The 20,500-nt window shown below is 36.0% G+C and overlaps 1 long non-coding RNA gene across 1 annotated transcript; it reads left to right on the top strand.

Annotated features, from left to right (window-relative positions):
- Positions 1-17,701: 17,701 nt before the first annotated feature.
- Positions 17,702-19,949, top strand: LOC120089421. Its single transcript, XR_005485170.1, has 5 exons — positions 17,702-18,319; positions 18,418-18,487; positions 18,578-18,632; positions 18,762-18,830; positions 19,778-19,949. It is a non-coding gene; the product is annotated as an uncharacterized LOC120089421 (long non-coding RNA).
- Positions 19,950-20,500: the final 551 nt, after the last annotated feature.

Here is a 20,500-nt window from a genome sequence, read left to right as displayed (position 1 = left end):
CCTTTCCGTAGGGTGCATACGTTATGTGATAACACACGAAGCTTATTCTTAAGTTCCCCATTCTTGCTTATGCATTCCAATCCGCTCTCCCGAGTCTTAGATTTGGATTTAGACTACTCTTCCAAGTATGTCTAAGTGATGAATGATGCGCTCATAAGACAAGGTAATTGCATAAACTTGGTTGAAGCAAGATTATTCCTATCTCTAGTGAACAATGCATACATTGCTTAATACGACCAACCAATTACCCTCTTGGGCAGTTGGTTGTTGCTGACTTTACTCATAGACAAACATTGTGTTGGCCTATAAACAGGCATTGCTATAGCTTCACACTAAACAGATAAGGTTTTCTCACATACTCACGCAACTCACACCTTCCAGTGGTTTGCTACATGCTTCATATCCCTAATCCACATGACTAAGTATGCAATACTCTAGCAATCTCACTAAGTGATGCAATGAAGTTAAAGATGCTAGGTAAAGGAGATGAAGATGGAGTCGAAGGAAATACAATAATGCATTGAACATAAAATGTATTAATTCCTTAATCACAAATTGTATACAATACAATATAAGAAAAGAAAGGAAAATGAAATGACTGGCTAGAAGAAAATACTTGCTTCCAGCGGATATGCGTCAAGGCTGCCGGTGGTGCCATAGATGTGCGGTAGAGCTGACTCTCTCGAGATCTAGCTCTGGTCGTCATGCAGAATGGATGGAGGAGGTGAAGAACTCTCAAGCTTCTTCTCACGCATTTGTCTGGATCACAAGGATCCACCCTAGGTGAACCTCATGTGAAAACCTTGGATAAAATGAAGTTCTGCTCATCGCCTTCTTTATATAGAGCTTGGATCGCCGACAACATTAATGGACTGCTCTGATTCTGACATTCGGCGCGTTAGTCCTTTCTGAATCTCTACTGCCAACGATGTGTTAGATGGGATGCCAACATCATATTTTGATTTTCCCGAGGTAGATGCGTTGATACATTCATTCCACCCACCTTATGTTGATCCCTCTATTATGCGTTATTGTGTAGCCGCAATCGTGTAATGACCGCATTCGCTTAATACCGTAACTCTACATGATGACCGCAATCGTTTGACGATCACAACTCCTATACGATGGACGCATACGGCTGATTACCGCAACATCCATGCGTTGATCGAACGCATTCGCCTTTGCGATGGAGAGTTTCTCTGCATGCGGTCGTCTACGCGGTGGTCCGATTTCTGCATTTGCGTCCACTTCCTGCGTTAGCTACAAAAATAGACAATTGAACGCATAATAACGGGTTAGCTGAGATTCTTAATGTTGAACGCCGCAAGCTCAATTTCTTATGAATTCCTAATGTAATTGCCGCATATTCTGCTTAACAGTCCTCATAATTCTAAGTAAAAGGCCTAAGATGACACGCATTTCTGCATGTCATCAAGGGGAAAGTAGATAAATTGCTCTCTTAAGAGCTGATTCCGGGTCTTGAACAATGTGACCCACACCCTCTCCTGGCTCGAGAGGGTTTAGTCATAGTAGGACTATGATCAATTGTTCATTAGAGGAATCAGTGGTACTTAAGGAGTTAAATGTAACTACAGGGATAAAACGGTCATTTGGCTCAGCTATACTTACGAGCAATTTGTAAAGGGTCATCATACTATTGATTAGTTATATCCAATGGACAAAGGAATATATATGTAGTGCGAAGAGTGCAACTATCGATCTTTAGTGGAGTGCCCGACAGTTAATGGATGGTGGATAATGTAATTAAAGAGTTTAATTAATTATTCATGTACAGTTGGAGCTTCAAGTTACAGGTCCATAAGGTCCCCTTGGTAGCTCAAAATGATTTAGTTGAGAATAAGTTTTTGGGTTAATTTGAATTGTTCAAATTAATAAGACGGATTTAATTATATGTGATAGAATTAAATTATCTCAATTATATATGATATAATTGTCATAATGTATTTGATACATTATAGTTTAACTGGAGGAAACAAATATTGGAATGAGATTCAAATATATTTTCTATGAACGTGATTCATAGTTGTTAAATTTAATATAAATATGATTTATGTTAATTGTCATAAAATAGAGAAAAGAAACTATAGTTTATGTTGTATGTGATCCAATATTAAAACTATGGGTTGTATGTTACATTTGATATAACATATAGTTTAATATAAATATAATATGATAAGTTAGTTATCATATTTATTTATATTATTTTATTATTATTTGAACAATAACTTCCCTCTTTTCTCTCCAACCACCGTAGTGGGTGGTTATCGTTTTTATGGCAAAAGGAATAAAAGAAAATTGTTTTATCTTCTTTCTCAACAACTTGTACATTGCTTTTGCTGAACGATTGAGACTTTGCAGAAATGTTCTATGTGTTTCCTCAATCTTCTTCCTCCAAACTCAAACAATCCCTCCTAACCAAAATAGTCAGAGCCCACCACTCTTGGGTTCTCACCTTGAGAATATCAAAGGCTCATCATGGTTGTGTCTCCATTTGGTTCAAGAAGTTCTTGAAGAAAGTCTTCAAGAGGTTGCTGTGTTCAAGGCTCGTGATTATTCGAGGGATATGAAAAGAGAGGTTCTTCAAAGGTAATGTATCTTGAACCCTTTTTTCTTGTATCAAGCATGCTGTGATTTATTTTGAATGCATATCTTGTATGTTTACTGTAAATTTAGTTTTCAATAATTAATGGAATTTGGACAATCCGCTTCTGTTCAAGGACCTTCTTAAAAAACGAGATCCTTCACATCCAAGATGGATTTCGTTGTACTGGTCAACCCATTGTAGAACAACTGGATTTGTAACTAGTGAGGATATCTATGCTGGGGACACTTCCGCAACAATTCCTTATAGCACTCCCACGCCTCAAATAACTACTTGTCCTCTCTCTGTCTGAATATGCCAATTTCTGTTCTTAGTCTAGTCGTTTTTGCAGGAGGGAAGAATTTGTTCAGAAAGCCTTGGGTCAACACATCCCTTATGGTTATACTTCCCGTTGCAAGTGATTCCAACTGATCTTTCGCCTTATTATGCATAGAAAAAGGACACAATCTCAATCGAATAGCATCAGAAGAGACTTCGTTTATATTTACCGTCCTGCTAATTTTCAGGAAAGAGTGGATATGCTTATGCAGATCTTCATGTGGAGTTCCCTTGAATGTGAGGTCTCGTGCCACCTGAATTAAAATCGATTTTATCTCAAAATTATTGGCATTAATTGGGACTTCAGCAATGCCCATTTGAGTTGTAGAGATAGCTAGTTGAAAATAGTCTCTAATAATTCTAACAGCTCCCCCTTGGTCTCCCATGGTGTCGAACTCAACTCTTTTGTTCCTTCTTATTCTTCTCAAAGTCCGTTCAAGTTCTGGATCACAAGGAACAAGTTCAACCTCTTGACTTCTTTACATACATAGGATTCTATAACAACTACAAAATAAATAAATAAATAAATAAATAAAACCACCCAATTTAATATCAACTCAGTCATTAGCAATATTAAGCTTGGGAAAAAAAATTTCTTATCCATCCTCGACAACGGCGCCAAAAACTTGATGTGTGAACGCAAGCGTACATATCGAAGTAATAAATCCCAAAATAGGGTATCGCTTTTAGGGACTGGCATGAGCAATTATTCCTCAGCTTAGCTATCACAGTTCTTTGTCAATTTTATCCAAGCAACCAAAAGAGGATTTTTATCGATGACTAAAAAGAACAAAAATTCAATCACACACAAATACAATTCAAATCGAACTTATCCAGGGTGTTGTTTCACTTAGGGAGTACAATGAGTAATGTCATGCAATTGATTGAGATCGATGGACTGAGGCTAGAAGTTATAAGATCATGAAATCCTATCTAAAGCTCAAACCTTCCTAGTAACTAACCATCAACATGAATCTCTTCTATCGCTTGATTAGTTACAACATTATGACCCTTTAATCGCACCCCTTATTATTCTAAATTCATTCTCATGCAATTTCGAATAACAATCCAAATTATTGGTTCCAGCGAATTAAATTCTCTCTCGAGACATCTAATTAACTTAAGTTCATTCAATCAATGGTCAGTTAATCAAAAGAATTAGACACAAACAATCTAGAATCAATTGTAAATTTAAATACTCAAAGCAACATCCTTAAAATCCACAAACACCCTAGAAACAGAGTTTAGTCACGCATGATTCTAACAACAATCCAACAAATAATCAGTCATCATGGAAAAACAATAATATAAGCGTAGAATACCGATCTCCCCTCAATTGGACCTAATCCCAATCACGATCTCCTTGACTCTTGCCACGAATCTTGGATTGATCTTTAATAAAACACACGTTCTTGATCAATTCTTCCCGTCTCAATCAGCCCCAAAACACTCTCAGATCAACCCTCAATCAAAATCTTGAGTCTTTAGCCGAAACGGTTCGAAATCGCTCTGATTTACCTCTGTACAGACTTGAATTTTTGTGGAAAACTCCCTAAAATTCCTTTTTTCAAACCTGACGGCGCAATAAATTACTTATAATGCCCTCGTAGAGTTGCAACGTTGGCATCAAGCCAGCTGCACGTAGAAGTTGTAGCGTTGCAATGTCGTCCTATTTCAAATGTTCTTAGGTCTGCAGCATCAGGGAGTAGCGTTGCAATACTCGTCCAACGCTGGCTCTCCTGTATTGTCTTCCAAAGTTGCCTCTTTTCTTGCCCCTTGATCCTTGGTTTCTTCCTAATTCCATAGCCAACCCGTAATTGCCCAAATTAAGAGTTTTACCTCGGGGGTTTTTTTTTATCATTTCCACAAAAATTGTTCTTGATGCTTAGTTTCCTGAAATTACTCAATAAACCACATCGAACTAAACAAAAGTATCAATATTAGTTCCAAATTTGAAGGTAATAAAAGCACTTTTTAGCTGCTTTTTACTCACCCATTTAGATTAAAGGATAATCCCAAATAAACATGAGTTCATAGTTAGCTCAGAATTAAGATTGGGTTACCTAGGTCATCAAATTGAAATAGTGATTTTTAATAGTAAACGACGTTATAAAGAAAAGTGGCAATTTCATTGTCTGGTCTTATGCAAACATCTTTTGCATAAGATGTCCCCACTTGCATGTCTCTACATGAACGATTTCAGGATCACATCGTTTGCATCACATACATAGCAGGCCGCATCAATAGTGTCCCCATAATAAGGTACCCAACCCTATCCTTATACTTGTATTCATGCTATAGCCAGGGGTTCATTAGTTTATTGAATTTAAGCTTTAACATGTGCAATTTACATATTCAGTATTAACTTTACTAAATAAACCTCAATAACATCTTTATTGTAAATAGAATATGTTTAATGTTTACAAACTGTGAGTTTTAGGACATACAACCCAATAAGGCTAGGGTTCTCAAGAGGAGGAATCAAGGATAACCAGTCATCCCATCTCAAAGGAAAATAGAAATTTGAGTTTGTTAGAGCGCAACTTCTTGGATCATATGGCTTGTCAAAAACGTCTTGAAGCAGTATACATAGAAGACACAATTGTCAGTTTAAATAAATGTGGATTTTTCATTACTGTTGTAAAAGAGGGAGATAAGAGACCTTTTTGCGTTCAACGATATGGATCTCTATATAGATCGTCAAACATGACTTATATGTCTCCTCCTACTAGAAATAGTTCCCCTCGAATGAAAGAAGTATGGAAAATCAAAGAGGTTCAACATAAATGCAATGTTGTCTTAACTTCTCTCAGGTCTTTGGTTAAGGAAGACTGGTTCTTTGACAGTGGCAACATTAGACACATGACAGGAGAAAAGAGCTATATTTTTTACCTAAAACTTGTGAGTTTCGGACGTGTTACCTTTGGGGATGGAGCTATTGGAAAATTTGTTGGAAAGGGCAAACTGCATTTTTATGGACTTCTATCTCTCAGTGATGTGATGTTGGTTGAAGGGCTTACTGCTAATCTTATCAGTATCAGTCAATTATGTGATCAATGGCTGAATGTCAATTTCACTAAAGATAGATGCATTGTTACAGATGATGCCAAAGCATTGTCATGATAGGTACACGTTCTTCCGATAACTGTTATTTATGATATCTCAATGATTCTTATCAGGTTTGTCACCTGTGTCGTCAAAAAGAGGCAAGTTTGTGGCATAAGCATTTTGTTCACATGAGTATCAAGTCTATTTAGAAAGCCATTTCAAAGCTATCATTGGCCTTCCTCCTTTGCAAAGTAGAAGCATATTGGATTTTATAGATTGACATTGTTAAACGAATACACATGGATTGGATTAATGATACTGGGGCATCTCGTCGTGTGAATGGCGATCTAAATTCTTTGACTCAAACCCAAAAAATTATTTCAAGTCTTGTAAGCTTGCCAAATGTGGATAAAGTGCTTGTCATAATGGAGGAGAGCGTTGTTTTTGCCAATGGTTTCATGCTTGACCATGTTTTATTTGTACCTACCTTATAACGGTGTCACAATCGAGAAATTCCTACCATGCATTCAGTGAAAGTTCTAGTCTTATTTTACTTTGAGTTGTGACATAGAAGGTTAAGGCATCCGTCCGATAAAATGGTCAATTTAGTTCCCGCAATTCATTCTAGCTCTATAAAAAAGAACAGAATAATGCATGTATCACAGTTCAAGCTAAACAAACTCGTGATAGTTTTTCTATTAACAATAATAAATTTAGTTGTACATTTGACCTTATTCATTGTGATTTATGGGATCCATATACCAACACACCATCTTCTTATGGTGCTCATTATTTTTTTACTGTAATAGATGATTTTTCATGAGTTGTTTAGGTTTATTTGTTAAGAAATAAAACTAAAGTTTCTACATCATTCCATTCTTTCCTTGCTATGGTTGAACATCAGTTTGGGACAGAATTTCAATGCATGTGTGACTATTTTGATGAGAATGACATTATTTTTCCAACTTCATGTGTCGGAACACCACAACAAAATGGGAGAGTAGAGGGAAAATATCAATACATACTTAATATGGCCCATGCCTTAATGTTTCACGGAAAACTTCATGTTACCTTTTGGGGAGAATGTGTTTTGGGTGCAGTGTATTTGATCAATCGTGCCCCATTTGGTTTATTGCATAATAAAACACCTTTCGAAATTCTATTTGGCATTGCTTCAGACTTCGATGTAATACATGTTTTTGGATGCTTGTGTTTTACTAGCAATCAACGAGCAAAAGGAAACAAATTTTTTCTATGAAGCCGAAAGTATATGTTTATTCGATATCCATATGGCCAGAAAGTATGGAAGCTATACGATCTAAAACTGGAGAAATATTTGCCTCACGTGATGTAAGATTTTATGAGAACAAATTTCCATATGCTGAACCTAGTACTTCTATGTCTACTGGTAAAAATGTGGTAAATGTTAATCCTATTTTGGATGATGTGGAAAGTACTTTTTAGGAAGTAATCCCCTCTGACAATGTTGCTTTTATAGAAGAAGTCATAGGGTCCACTAGACTGATAATATAGAAGTAGTTGAGGATGAAAGTTCTAGCACTATCTTGGGTGAAACTTCTAATCCTACTGCTACAAACATTGACTCGCCAATAGTGTTCCACAATGAAAACAAGCGACTAAGTGAAGTGGTTGAATTGGGTAGATGTTTATGAACTAAAGCATCATCAGCTCTTTTTCGTGATTTTATTACTAATCCTACACAACAATAGAGTCATCGGTGTCCACGAACTCCTTGGGTCCTCACTCTATAGCACACTTTGTGAATTATGATAAATTTTTTGCAGAACATCATATATTTCTTGTAGTAGTGACTGTATGATATGAACCTCGTAATTTTAATGAAGCTATGAAAGATGCTGGTTGGAGAGAAGTCATGCAGAAAGAAATAAATGCATTGAAAGTTAGCAAAACTTTGGTCATGGAAGTCTTGCCCCTAGGCAAGAAAGTTCTAATGTGTAAATGGGTGTATAAATCAAATATCATGCGAATGGAGAGATTGAAAGACTCAAGGCTCGCCTTGTAATTTTTTTGAAATCATCAAGGTGATTGTATAGATTATAACGAGATCTTTGCTCCAGTGGCAAAACTGGTCGTTATATGAACTTTTCTAACAGTTGCAACTATAAAGAATTGGGAATTGCATCAGATGGATGTTCACAATGCTTTTCTTCATGATGATCTCGATGAGGAATTGTACATGAAATTACCACCTGGTCTTACTAGTAATACGTCAAGTATGGTGTGTCGCCTCAAGAAGTCATTGGATGGCTTACGTCAAGCACCAAGATGTTGGTTTGTCCAGTTGGCTACTTCATTGAAGTAACATGGATTCACTTAGTCTAATTCCAACTACATTATGTAAATTGCATCAAGGACAAATTCAACTTAATGTCCTATTGTATGTTGATAATCTAATTATTTAGGGTAATGACTCTTTTATTATTGCTTCATTTAAGAAATATTTGGGTGCATATTTTCATATGAAAAAGGCATTTTTAAATATTTTCTTGATGTTGAGGTTCCACGAAATCCAGAGGGAATTTTCCTTTGTCAACAAAAGTACATTCTTAACATAATTTTAGAAATAAGGCTTTTAGGAGCTAAGCTAGTGAGGTTTCCAATTGAGCAAAACCATCGCCTAGCTCTGGCTATTGATCCACTTGATATTCTGAATTATGAAAGCCCAAATGATGAAATGTTGGCCCTTTTGCTGATCCAAATCGTCATCCACCAAGTTGTTTTGCCCCAAATTAAATTGGTTTTTAGAAAACTTGGTCCTCCTTTCTCCATGATCTTCCAGCTGATGTGCACCACGTGGAATGATCCACTAACTTCTGCCTAATGGAAAGAAAAACTCTTTGTTTCTGATGGGAATTTTCCATAACAATTAATTTCTTTCTCTCTCTTGTTCTCTCTATCATTTTGCATAAATCTTTTGCTAACCCTTTATTTCTTTCTGATTATTTCGAGTGATTTCCGTGAGTATGAAGAAGAAGAAGAACATGTAATCTTGTAAAGAAAAAGAAGAGGAAGAGATCTATACGATGATACGTGGTTCGGAAAACGATGCCTACATCCATGAGAAGGATAAAAGTTTTTATTCAAGAGCTAAGTCACACTTTTCTTTACAGATCTTTTAGCTTTCTTGTAAGCTTCTATAAGTTCTTTCTACAAATTGTAAATGATGCATATTTATACATTTTGTCTGATACAAGTAGTTACAAAAGCAAACTGTAAAGAAAAATGTAAAAGGCTGTTGAATATTCAGTTGAATGCTTGAGCTTATTTTACTTCAAATCTCCACCTTAAGCTCAACATGCAAGCTCTTCTCCTTCCAGATTTGACATGTCTTCACCCTTTTTTAGGAAGCTAGAAGCCGATCTGATCAAGACAGTTCACTAATTTGAGCTTCGAAACTGGTTGGGTAAGCATGTCAGCAACATTCTCGCTGGTATGAACCTTTAACACTTCGACTTCATCTTCTTCTATTTTGTCTCTTACAAAGTGATATTTAATATCTATGTGCTTGTTCCTTGAGTGGTATTGAGGGTTTTTGGAAAGATGAATGACACTTTGGTTATCGCAGTAAATCTTTACTACTGTTTGATTAATACCAAAGTCCTTCATTAACCCCTTTAACCACAATGCTTTTTTTATTGCTTCTGATAAAGCCATGTATTCTACTTTTGTTGTTGATAATGTTGTGATTGACTGCAAATTTGTTTTCCAACATAACAAATTTGAACCATATAAGAATAGATAACCTGTTAATGATCTTCTTTTATCTTGGTCACCTGCAAAATCTGAATCAACATATCCATATAGCTCTAGATCTGTTTCTTTTGTACTTTGATATGTTAATTTTGACTGTTTAGACCAAATTAAGTATCTTAATATCCATTTTGTTGCTTCCCAGTGCCTTTTTCCATGATTAGACATGTATCTACTGACAAGACTAGTACTATAGGATAGGTCTGGTCTAGTAGATATCATTAGATACATTAGACTACCTACTGCTTGATTGTACGGAATTAATTGCATTTGAGTCAAATGTTCTATGTCTGTTTCCTTTGGTGAGTTTTCTGAAGAAATTTTAAAATGACTAGCTATGGGTATAGTGACAGCTTTTGCATTAGACGTATTAAATCTGTTAATAACCTTTTCACAGTAGCTTAATTGACTAATGGTTAGAATAGAGGAAGCCCTGTCTCTACTTATTTCAATCCCAAGAATCATTTTAGACTGACCCGAATCCTTCATGTCAAACTCTCTCTTTAGGAGATCTTTGACATGTCTTAAATCCTCCTTAGATTTCTCAGCTAGTAACATATCATCAACATAAAGTAGTAGATAGATTTTGTCCTTATAGGTTTTTGAATTAACATAAGAACAAATGTCATAGGTACTTATTTCAAATCCAATACTCTCTATGTAATCATTAAATCTTTTGTACCAACATCTAGGGGATTGTTTAAGACCATATATAGATTTGTTTAGGAGACAGTAAAGGTCTTCCTTCCCTCTTTCTTCAAACCCTTTAGGTTGAATGATATAGATAACCTCTTCTAGATTTCAATGAAGGAAAGCTGTTTTAACATTTAGTTGATCTAGTTCAAGGTTGTACTGAGCAACTATAGATAAAGGAAGTCTAATAGAGGTTTGTTTTACTACTGGTGAAAAAATTTTAGAGTAGTCTATGTCTTCCCTTTGGGTAAACCCCTTAGCCACTAACCTAGCCTTGTACCTAGGCTTTTCTTCTTTGGTAGAACCCTCCTTTAGTTTATATATCCACTTAAAAGCTATAGGTTTTCATCCTTTAGGAAGAGGGGCTAGGGTCCAAGTATTATTGACAGTGAGTGATTCCATTTCTTCACATATAGCTTGAATTCAAGACCTAGCATTAGGACAGTTTACTGCCTCTTCAAAAGTATCTGGTTCTTGATCATTAGGAGCTATTGTGGCATTTAGGACTAGGTTTATGTAATTAGTTTCAGTATACCAAGTCAGAGGAATTATCACTCTTCTTTGTCTATCCCTAGCCAAAGAATACTGACTTAAATCAGGTAGAACTTCAGTATTCTCAGTATGCTCATTTGAGTTTTCCTCTTCTTCTTGTTTAGTTTCATTAGGAGGGTTGTGACTAGTGAAGAATCTTTAGGTGTCTCCACCTCAATCCTAGCAGTACTTGGGCCTTTAGAAACTTCATACGTTGTCTTTTCTTTTGCATAAACATCTCTTTTTCTCTAAAAGTGACATCTCTGATTATAACAAATCTTTTCTCAATAGGATTCCACATCTTAAAGCCTTTAACACCTTCTGAGAACCCAAAAAACATACATTTTACTGCTCTACACTTTAGTTTCCCCTGACTTTAATGAATATAGCCAACACATCTAAATACCCTTAGATTTTCTAGGTTAGGTGGATGTTTTATCCATTTTTCTTCAGGAGTTAGAAAGTTTAGGGAGGAATGAGGACACCTATTTAAGGTGAATACAGTGTAGCTTGCTGCCTCAGCTCAATGCTTTTCACTAAGCATTGCATCTGAAAGAAGACATCTAACCCTTTCCATGATTGTTCTATTAAGTCTTTCAGCAACTCCATTCTGTTGAAGAGTAAATCTAACAGTTCTATGCCTAGTTATTCCTGTTTCTTTACAAAACTTATTAAACTCTTCACTACAAAATTCCAGTCCATTGTCAGTTCTTAGGTATTTAATTTCTTTAGAAGTTTGCTTCTCTATCATGGGTTTCCACTCTTTAAACTTATTAAACACTTGGTCTTTAGTTTTAAGGAAGTAAACCCAACTTTTCCTAGAGAAGTCATCAGTAAAAGAAAGTAAATAGTTTGAGCCACTTAGGCTAGGTGTAGGAGCTGGATCCCATAGGTCAGAGTGAATATAATCTAGGATAGCTTTTGCGGTGTGTTGTGCTTTAGTGAAACTTTGCCTTGTGGCCTTTCCTAAAACACAGTGTTCACAAAAAGTTAGATTTTCTAAGAGACCTTTAGGCAGAATTCCTTGTTTAGATAGGACTTCTAGGCCTTTAACACTAATGTGAGACAATCTCTTGTGCCAAACATCAGCCTCTGTGATCTCATTTGTGGTGGCAACATATGCCCCTGTCATCATTTCAACTCCTTTGACCACAAATAAGTCATTTATCTTTTCCCAACTAGTACTCACACCCAATTGCATCAAGCATACCTAAGGAGATTAGGTTTCTCTTAAGAAGTGGAATATATCTCACATTCCTAAGAAGTTTAATAGTTCCATCCTTAAGTTTCATAGAAACAGAGCCAATGTCTTCTATCCTAAAGCCTTGGTTGTTTCCCATATAAACCATTTCTTCTTCAATTTCTTTAAAGGTGTTCAACCAAGGTCTCATTGACGTCATGTGATAGGTGCATCCAGAATCTAGGACCCAATCATGTTTTCCTAGAGGATTTACATGGTTGGATTTGTCTAATGTTGAGGCTAAAGCATCTGAGTAGATAAAATAACCTTCTACAACAAAAGCTTCGGGTTGTTTGCCTTTAGAGTCCTTTTCTTTCTCTTGGTTCTTCCTCTTTAGAATAAAAACATTCTTTGATTAAATGTCCTTTCTTTTTGCAATACTTACATTTTAATTTCTGTTTAGACTTGGTATCTTCTGAATTATGTGGTTTTCTGTCCTTTGAGTGATTTGGTTTAAAGTTTCCTTTAGCAAATAACCCTTCACCACTAGGATGATCCTTTTTGTCAGTTTGTAACTCTATCTCTCTGGTTCTTAGGGATGATATTATAGTATCAGTACTTATACTATCCCTTCCATATTTTAGAGCATTTTTAATCTCCTTATAGGGTTCAGGCAAAGAATTAAGAAGCACATAGGCCTCATTCTCATCATCAAGTTTTTCTCTTAAGGTTTTGAATTCAGCAACAATTTTCTTGAACTCATCTAAATTATCAATCAAAGATTTTGATGAATCCATTTTAAATGTAAACAATTTCTCCCTAAGGTACATTTTACTAGGAAGATCTTTGGTAGCATATAATTCTTCCAATTTAGTCCATATCCTATAGGCTATTTCTTGATCTAAAACTTGTCTTAAAACACTATCACTAAGGTTTAGGACCAACGTACCATAAGCTGCCAGTTCCCAATCTTCTTTTTCTTGAGCTATCACTGTGGCTGGGAGAGTTGATGGGTCAATGAGAGCTCTGTGAGCCTTCTGTTGGCCGAGAATTGCTTTGATTTTGGCCTTCCACAGGCCAAAATCTCCTTTGCCATCGAACTTTTCTACTTCGAATCTTGCTACTGACATCTTAGAGTTAAAAACTTGAATCTTGAATCTTCAAGAACTGCAATCTTGTAAGTATTTTTCTCTGATACCACTTTGTTGGGCCTGCACACTTGATATTCTGAATTATGAAAGCCCAAATGATGAAATGTTGGCCCTTTTGCTGATCCAAATCGTGATCCACCAAGTTGTTTCGCCCCAAATTAAATTAGTTGGTAGAAAACTTGGTCCTCCTTTCTCCACGATCTTCTAGCTGATGTGCACCATGTGGAATGATCCACTAACTTCTGCCTGATGGAAGGAAAAACTCTCTGTTTCTGATGGGAATTTTCCAGAACAATTAATTTCTTTCTCTCTCTCGTTCTCTCTATCGTTTTGCAGAAATATTTTGCTAACCCTTTCTTTCTTTCTGATTATTTCGAGTGATTGCTGTGAGTATGAAGAAGAAAAAGAATATGCAATCTTGTAAAGAGAAAGAAAAGAAAGAGATCTACACAATGATATACGTGGTTCGGCAAACGATGCCTACATCCACGGGAAGGAGAATAGTTTTTATTCAAGAGCTAAGTCATACTTTTCTTTACAGATCTTTTAGCTTTCTTGTAAGCTTCTGTAGTTATTTCTACAAATTATAAATGATGCATATTTATACATTTTGTCTGATACAAGTAGTTACAAAAACAAACTGTAAAGAAAAATGTAAAAGGCTATTGAATATTCAGTTGAATGCTTGAGCTTATTTTACTTCACAGATCCTGAAAGATATCAGCGTCTAGTGCGACATCTCATACATTTTCTTTTATACGTTCTGATTTGGTATATGTGGTGCATATTTTGGCTCAATTTATGCAGGCATCGTGGCAAGAACATTGAGATGCAATGGTTCAAACATTTGTTATTTGAAAAGTTATCCAAGTCAAGGAATTCTTCTTCGCTCCATTTTTTCTCTCTCTCTATCAAGGTGGTGTGATTCTGATTGAACAAGTTGTCCCCTAATTTTTCATTCTCTCCTCGGTTGGCTTGTGTGTCTTAGTGGTTCTCCTATCTCTTCGAATGGTTCTCCTATCTCTTAGAAAACCAAGAAGCAGCAAACGATGTCCCGTTCATCAGCCAAAGCTGAGTACTGCTCAATGGCTTCTATTGCGTCTGAACTCATGTAGCTTAAAGCATTACTTAAGAGTCTTGGGGTAGATCATCCTCATGCCATAAATTTATGTTGTGACAGCCGATCGACGTTACACATTGCTCAAAATCCAGTTTTTCATGAACGCACAAAACATATTGAGGTAGCTACAATTATGTACATGATGCAATTCAGAATGGCATCATTGCTACACTACATGTCATGTTTCTACTAATGAGCAACTTGCACATATCATTATGAAGGCTTTACCAAAACATAAATTTCTTAATCTTCTTCATAAGTTACGCACTTGTGATCCTCATGCTTCAAATTAAGGCAGGGTATTGGGAAATATATTTCTATCTCTAGTTGCTCAGTACAACCTTGAATTAGATCAACTAGATGTTAAAAAAGCTTTCCTTCATGGAAATCTAGAAGAAATTATCTATATGGTTCAACCTAAAGGGTTTGAAGAAAGAGGAAAGAAAGACCTTTACTGTCTCCTAGAAAAATCTATATATGGTCTTAAATAATCCCCTAGATGCTGGTACAGAAGATTTAATGATTACATAGAGAGTATTGGGTTTCAAAGAAGTACCTATGACATTTGTTCTTATGTTAATTCAACAACCTATAAGGACAAAGTCTATCTACTTCTCTATGTAGATGATATGTTGCTAGCTGGGAAAGCTAAGGAGGATTTAAAACATGTCAAAGTTCTCCTAAAGAGAGAGTTTGACATAAAGGATTTGGGTCAGTCTAAAAAGATTCTTGGGATTGAAATAAGTAGAGATAGGGCTTCCTCTATCCTCACCATTAGTCAATTAAACTACTGTGGAAAGGTTATTAAAAGATACAAGATATCTAATGCTAAACCTGTCACTATACCCATTGCTAGTCATTTTAAACTTTCTTCACATAATTCACCCAAGGAAACAGACATAGAACATTTGACTCAAATGCAATTAATTCCTTAAAATGAAGCAATAAGTAGTCTAATGTATCTAATGATATCTACTAGACTAGACTTATCCTTTTGTACTAGTCTTGTCAGTAGGTACATGTCTAATCCTGGAAGAAGGCACTGGGAAGCAACAAAATGGATATTAAGATACTTAATATGGTCTAAACAATCTAATTTAACATATCAAAGTACAAAAGAAATAGAATTAGAGCTATATGGATATGTTTATTCAGATTTTGCAGGTGACCAAGACAAAAGGAGATCATTAACAGGTTATTTATTCTTATATGGTCCAAATTTATTGTGTTGGAAAGCAAATCTTCAGTCAATCACAACCCTATCGATTACTGAAGCAGAATACATGGCATTATCAGAAGCAATAAAAGAAGCATTGTGGTTAAAGAGGTTGATGAAGGACTTTGGTATCAATCAAATAGTAGTTAAGATCTATTTGATAATCAAAGTGCCATTCATCTTTCCAAAAATCCTCAATACCACTCAAGGACCAAACACATAGATATTAAATATCACTTCGTAAGGGACAGAATAGAAAAAGGTGAAGTCGAAGTTCTCAAAGTTCATACCAGCGAGAATGCCACTGATATGCTTACCAAACCAATTTCAAAGCTAAAGCTCTCCAACTGTCTTGGTCAGATCAGCTTCCAGTTTCTTGAAAAAGGGTGAAAACAAGTCAGATCTGGAAGAAGAAAAGCTTGCATGTTGAGCTTAAGGTGGAGATTTGAAGTATAAAATAAACTCAAGCATACAAACAAATCTTCAACAGCTTTTACATTTTTCTTTACAGTTTGTTATGTAACTACTTGTATCAACTAAAATTTATAAATATGCATCATTTACAATTTGTAGTACAATCTTACAAAAGCTTACAAGAAAGCTACAAGATCTGTAAAGAAAAAGTGTGACTTAGCTCTTGAAATAAAGATTTCTTCTCCTTCCAGTGGATGTAGGCACTGTATTGCCGAACCACGTATATCCTCGTGTAGATTTTCTTCTCTTCTTTATCTTTATCATATTGCATGTTCTTCCTCTTCTTCATTCATACAGGAAACTTACGCAAAAAATCAGAAAGAAAAGGGGTTAGAAAGAGTTTTCTGCAAACAGAAGAGAGAACAAGAGAGAGAAAGTAAAAATAATTTGTTTGGAAATTCATTTCCCATCAGAGCAGAAGGCATCACTTCCATCAGGCAGAAATAAGTCGATTTATCCATGTGTTGCACATCAGCTGGAAGATCATGGAGCAACCTAGACCAAGTTTTCTACCTACCAAAATTATTTGGGTTAAAATAAATTGGCTTGATCATGGTTTGGATAAGCAAAAGGGCCAGCTTCATCATTTGGGTTTTTTCATTCAAGAATTTCAAGTGTTCAGGCCCAACAAAACACTTGCATAAGAATTTCTTAGTTTTTCAACTCCGTAGAAGCTCACTTTTCAACTACTTTGAAAAGTAGGGTTAGGGTCAAATTGTGAGCTTATTTGGAAATAAATTGAAAGGACCGAGGTTGGTGAAATGACCATGCCCCTACTTGAAAATTAATTACCCCAAAAGAAAAAATGAAGAGATAAGACTTTCAAAAGTTCAAACGGTTTGGTTGAAAGACTTGAAATTTCGGGTAAATTTGATGCATTCATTTATTTTTAAATCAAATGTTATATTTGACACCTTCAAATTGGGGCGTTTGTCACACAAGTTCAAATATTTAATGGCAATCTAGAAATCACAAATATCTATATTTAAAGTAAAATGATTGGAAGCCTAGATTTCTAAAACTTGGTTTGTAGGGATAGGTTACTAAAGTTTGAGTTTGGATATCTATATTTTTTTTTTCTGTTTTTTGAATAGTTGTTTTGCAAATGATATAATCTGTAATATACCATGAATCAGTTTCTATGATAGATTTGAATGAAACATAGAATTTCTCTCTTTGAAAAATAAATTTATATTAGCTAAGTCTTTTTTTTATCTCTAATTTAATTATTCTACTCTATCAAATTAAAAATATATTTTTTTTTTTTATTTTTCTCTCTATTTTTTCTCTTGCTCACCCCGTAAGATCTCGTGCCTTTTTATTTAATAATAATGTAATTTTTCCCTTTTCAGTAATTATCCTTAGTGGAAGGGCACGTTTGGAATTTTTGAATTTAAAGTATAAGTGCGAGGATTTAAGTGTTGGTGTGGAAATTATTCAAATTCTTTTCAATTGTCAAACTCAATTTGGAAATTTATGGCAAGAAATTATTTTTCTTGGAAAAGGAAAGAAATTTAAATGGTATAAGGTGGAATAAGGAGAGAATTTAATTATAATTGTACTATTTTCCTTTTATTATTATTATTTTTTTAAAAAAAAAATAAAAAGAATAACCCTCTCCCACACGCCTCACTCTCCTACGAACCCCCCTTCATTTTTCTTCTTCCTTCAGTCGCCGCCGTTAGTGGGTTCCGGCTGGCCAGATCCCGCCGGTCAGACACGTCGCCAGTCGCCCAGCTTTCCAGACTGCCGCCGCCCGATCTCAAGCTGGTCTCCACCACCGCTCGCTGTGTAAGCTTCTGCCTAGCCGACTCCTTCGCCGTACATCCGCCGCTCTCAGCCCGACCAGACTCGAGTCGTCGACGTCCTCCTCCGCCCAAATCCAGCCGCTTGCCCTCTACCTTCGTGTCGACTCCGCCGAAAAATCCAGATCTGAAGCGCCGCCTCGCCGTTCGCGACCCAGCACCGCCCTTTCTCAGTCGGCTGGATCCGACTCCCACCAGCGATGCGTCGCTCGATGGCGAGCTTCAAACGCCCGCCTCTCTCTCTCTCTGACCCACGAATCTATAGCTTGTTGCCTCTGGTTGCAATTCGCTGCTGCCTAGGTTGTGCGACTCCACTCCGACACCACCGTCAAGCAGGATGTCGTCGCCACTCGGATCTACTAGTTTGGGTGAGTTTTGTTGGAAATTTGAGATTTGTGGTTCAGGTCTTGAATAACCAACCAATTATGGGCCTAATTACTGGATTAATTGTGATTTTGGATTTTAGATACAAAGTTTGGAGGCATTTTAAAGTCTTTTGGGTGCTACCGACAAGATTATGAGTTCCGTCAATTTTGGTAAGTTTTGGGTGAGTAGTTGGTTTGGCTCCCTTTTTTATTAAGGGTAATTGTTGAAAATTTAGTTGTTATACTTTGATTTTGATTTAGGTTCAGTTTGGACAAATAAATAGAACTTTGGAACTGGCCTCAAGCCACGACTTCGGTAAGTTAAATTTGTGGTCATTTGATTTAATTTGGTTAATTGGATTTAGACCCCAAAGATGTTAAAAACTTTGGATTTATTATTTTTGGACTAGGGGTGCTAAATTAATATTTGTAATGTATGTTATAGGATGGATTCAAAGTCTTCCGAGAGTTGTAAGAAGGTTAATTACTTGGGTTAATTTGGGACCAAATTTGAGTAAGTAATCTTACTACTGGAACTGCCCACGGGCCAGGCTTTAGTTGTATGCTAGCATGATAAACGTATGTTATGGTAAATGTTAGCATATTGATTGACAGTATGACCTGAATCAAAGTATGTTCTGGCACGAATTCTGATTTGTTTACATACACCCCTAAGTACTTGATCGTTAGTATGTGATAGTATGTGTTTTTCATATGTCGATGTCTGATCTGCTGGTGTTGAGGCATACTTGCATGTTGTGGATTTATGATGTAAGTTATACATAGATGAGGTATAATATGTTATTAAGAAATATGTGTATGTGATGAAGCCATGGTCTCAAGAATTTTTATGTATATTTTAGAACTGTACAATGTTGAATCTTAGTACGTTAAGACTGTGTGAATATCCTCATTGATTAGTTAAATGCTCACCAGTTTGTGTTTCCTTCGGGATTCACCAGTTTATGTTTCTTTCGGGATTCACCAGTTTTGTGTTTCTTTCGGGATTCACCAGTTTTTTGTTTCTTTCGGGATTCACCAGTTTTTTGTTTCCTTCGGGATTCACCAGTTTTTTGTTTCCTTCGGGATTCACCAGTTTTTTGTTTCCTTCGGGATTCACCAGTTTGTGGTTTCCTTCGGGATTCACCAGTTTGTGGTTTCCTTCGGGATTCACCCGTCAGTTTGTGGTTTCCTTCGGGATTCACCCGTTTGTGTTTCCTTCGGGATTCACCCGTTTTGTGTTTCCTTCGGGATTCACCAGTTTTGTGGTTTTTCCTTCGGGATTCACCAGTTTTGTGGGCATGCTTAACTACAATAAGATAGGACTCAGTCTTTTGGTTGTTCCATATGTTTATGTGCCATATGTGGGTATCTAGAGGACATAGATGCCTAGCCTGACTCCAGTGGTGGGGTTACTTACTGAGTATTTCATACTCATTCTTTCTTATGTTGATGTTTCAGATAAGGATAGAGATGCACCGCGGATGGCGCAACGGAATTCATGATTGAGCCACTGGGACTAGTTTTTACGCTTCCGCATCATGAGATTTAGAGTTCTTTTCATGTTTCCCTAAAGGTTTTAGTTTTGATGTTTGAAACTTATTATTAAGAATTGTTTTCATATGTATTTATTAACCTTTATGATTTATGGGTACCCTATTATTGTTTTTAACAATTGCATTTAATAAATATCTTTTGAACTTCTCTTGTTTTGAATTAGCATTTATTTCAAATAACTGAGCGTCGTTTTAAATTCTTTGCATGCAACGGCCTTACCTAGATCCTAGGGGGTCGGGTCGTTACACACCCCTTCTTTCTCTACCTCATCATTCTATCTTCCATCTTCTTCCTTCAACATCTTCTATCTCCGTCAAAAGTTGGAGTGTTCGGTTGAAAGACTTGAAATTTCGGGTCAACTGATGCAGTCATTTATCACTAAATTAAATGTTTCATTTCACACTTCCAGTTCCAAACTTGTTCACGTGAATTTGGATTAGACACCAATTATATTTTGAACGGTAAGAGTTCAGTCTTTGACCTATACAGTTGTTAAATTGAAAATATATATATATTAAATGTGGTTTTTGGTCTTTTAATTTTCTGGGTATATATTCACGTTTCCATTAACATCTTTAAGTATCTATTGATTCAATATCAAATAATGAGTGAATCGTTAATAATTTT

Source organism: Benincasa hispida, chromosome 10 (genome assembly GCF_009727055.1).
Source record: "Benincasa hispida cultivar B227 chromosome 10, ASM972705v1, whole genome shotgun sequence".
NCBI classification, from domain to species: Eukaryota; Viridiplantae; Streptophyta; class Magnoliopsida; order Cucurbitales; family Cucurbitaceae; genus Benincasa; species Benincasa hispida.
The sequence above is the reverse complement of the archived record's forward strand: the minus strand, read 5'-3'. Positions and strand labels throughout refer to the sequence as shown.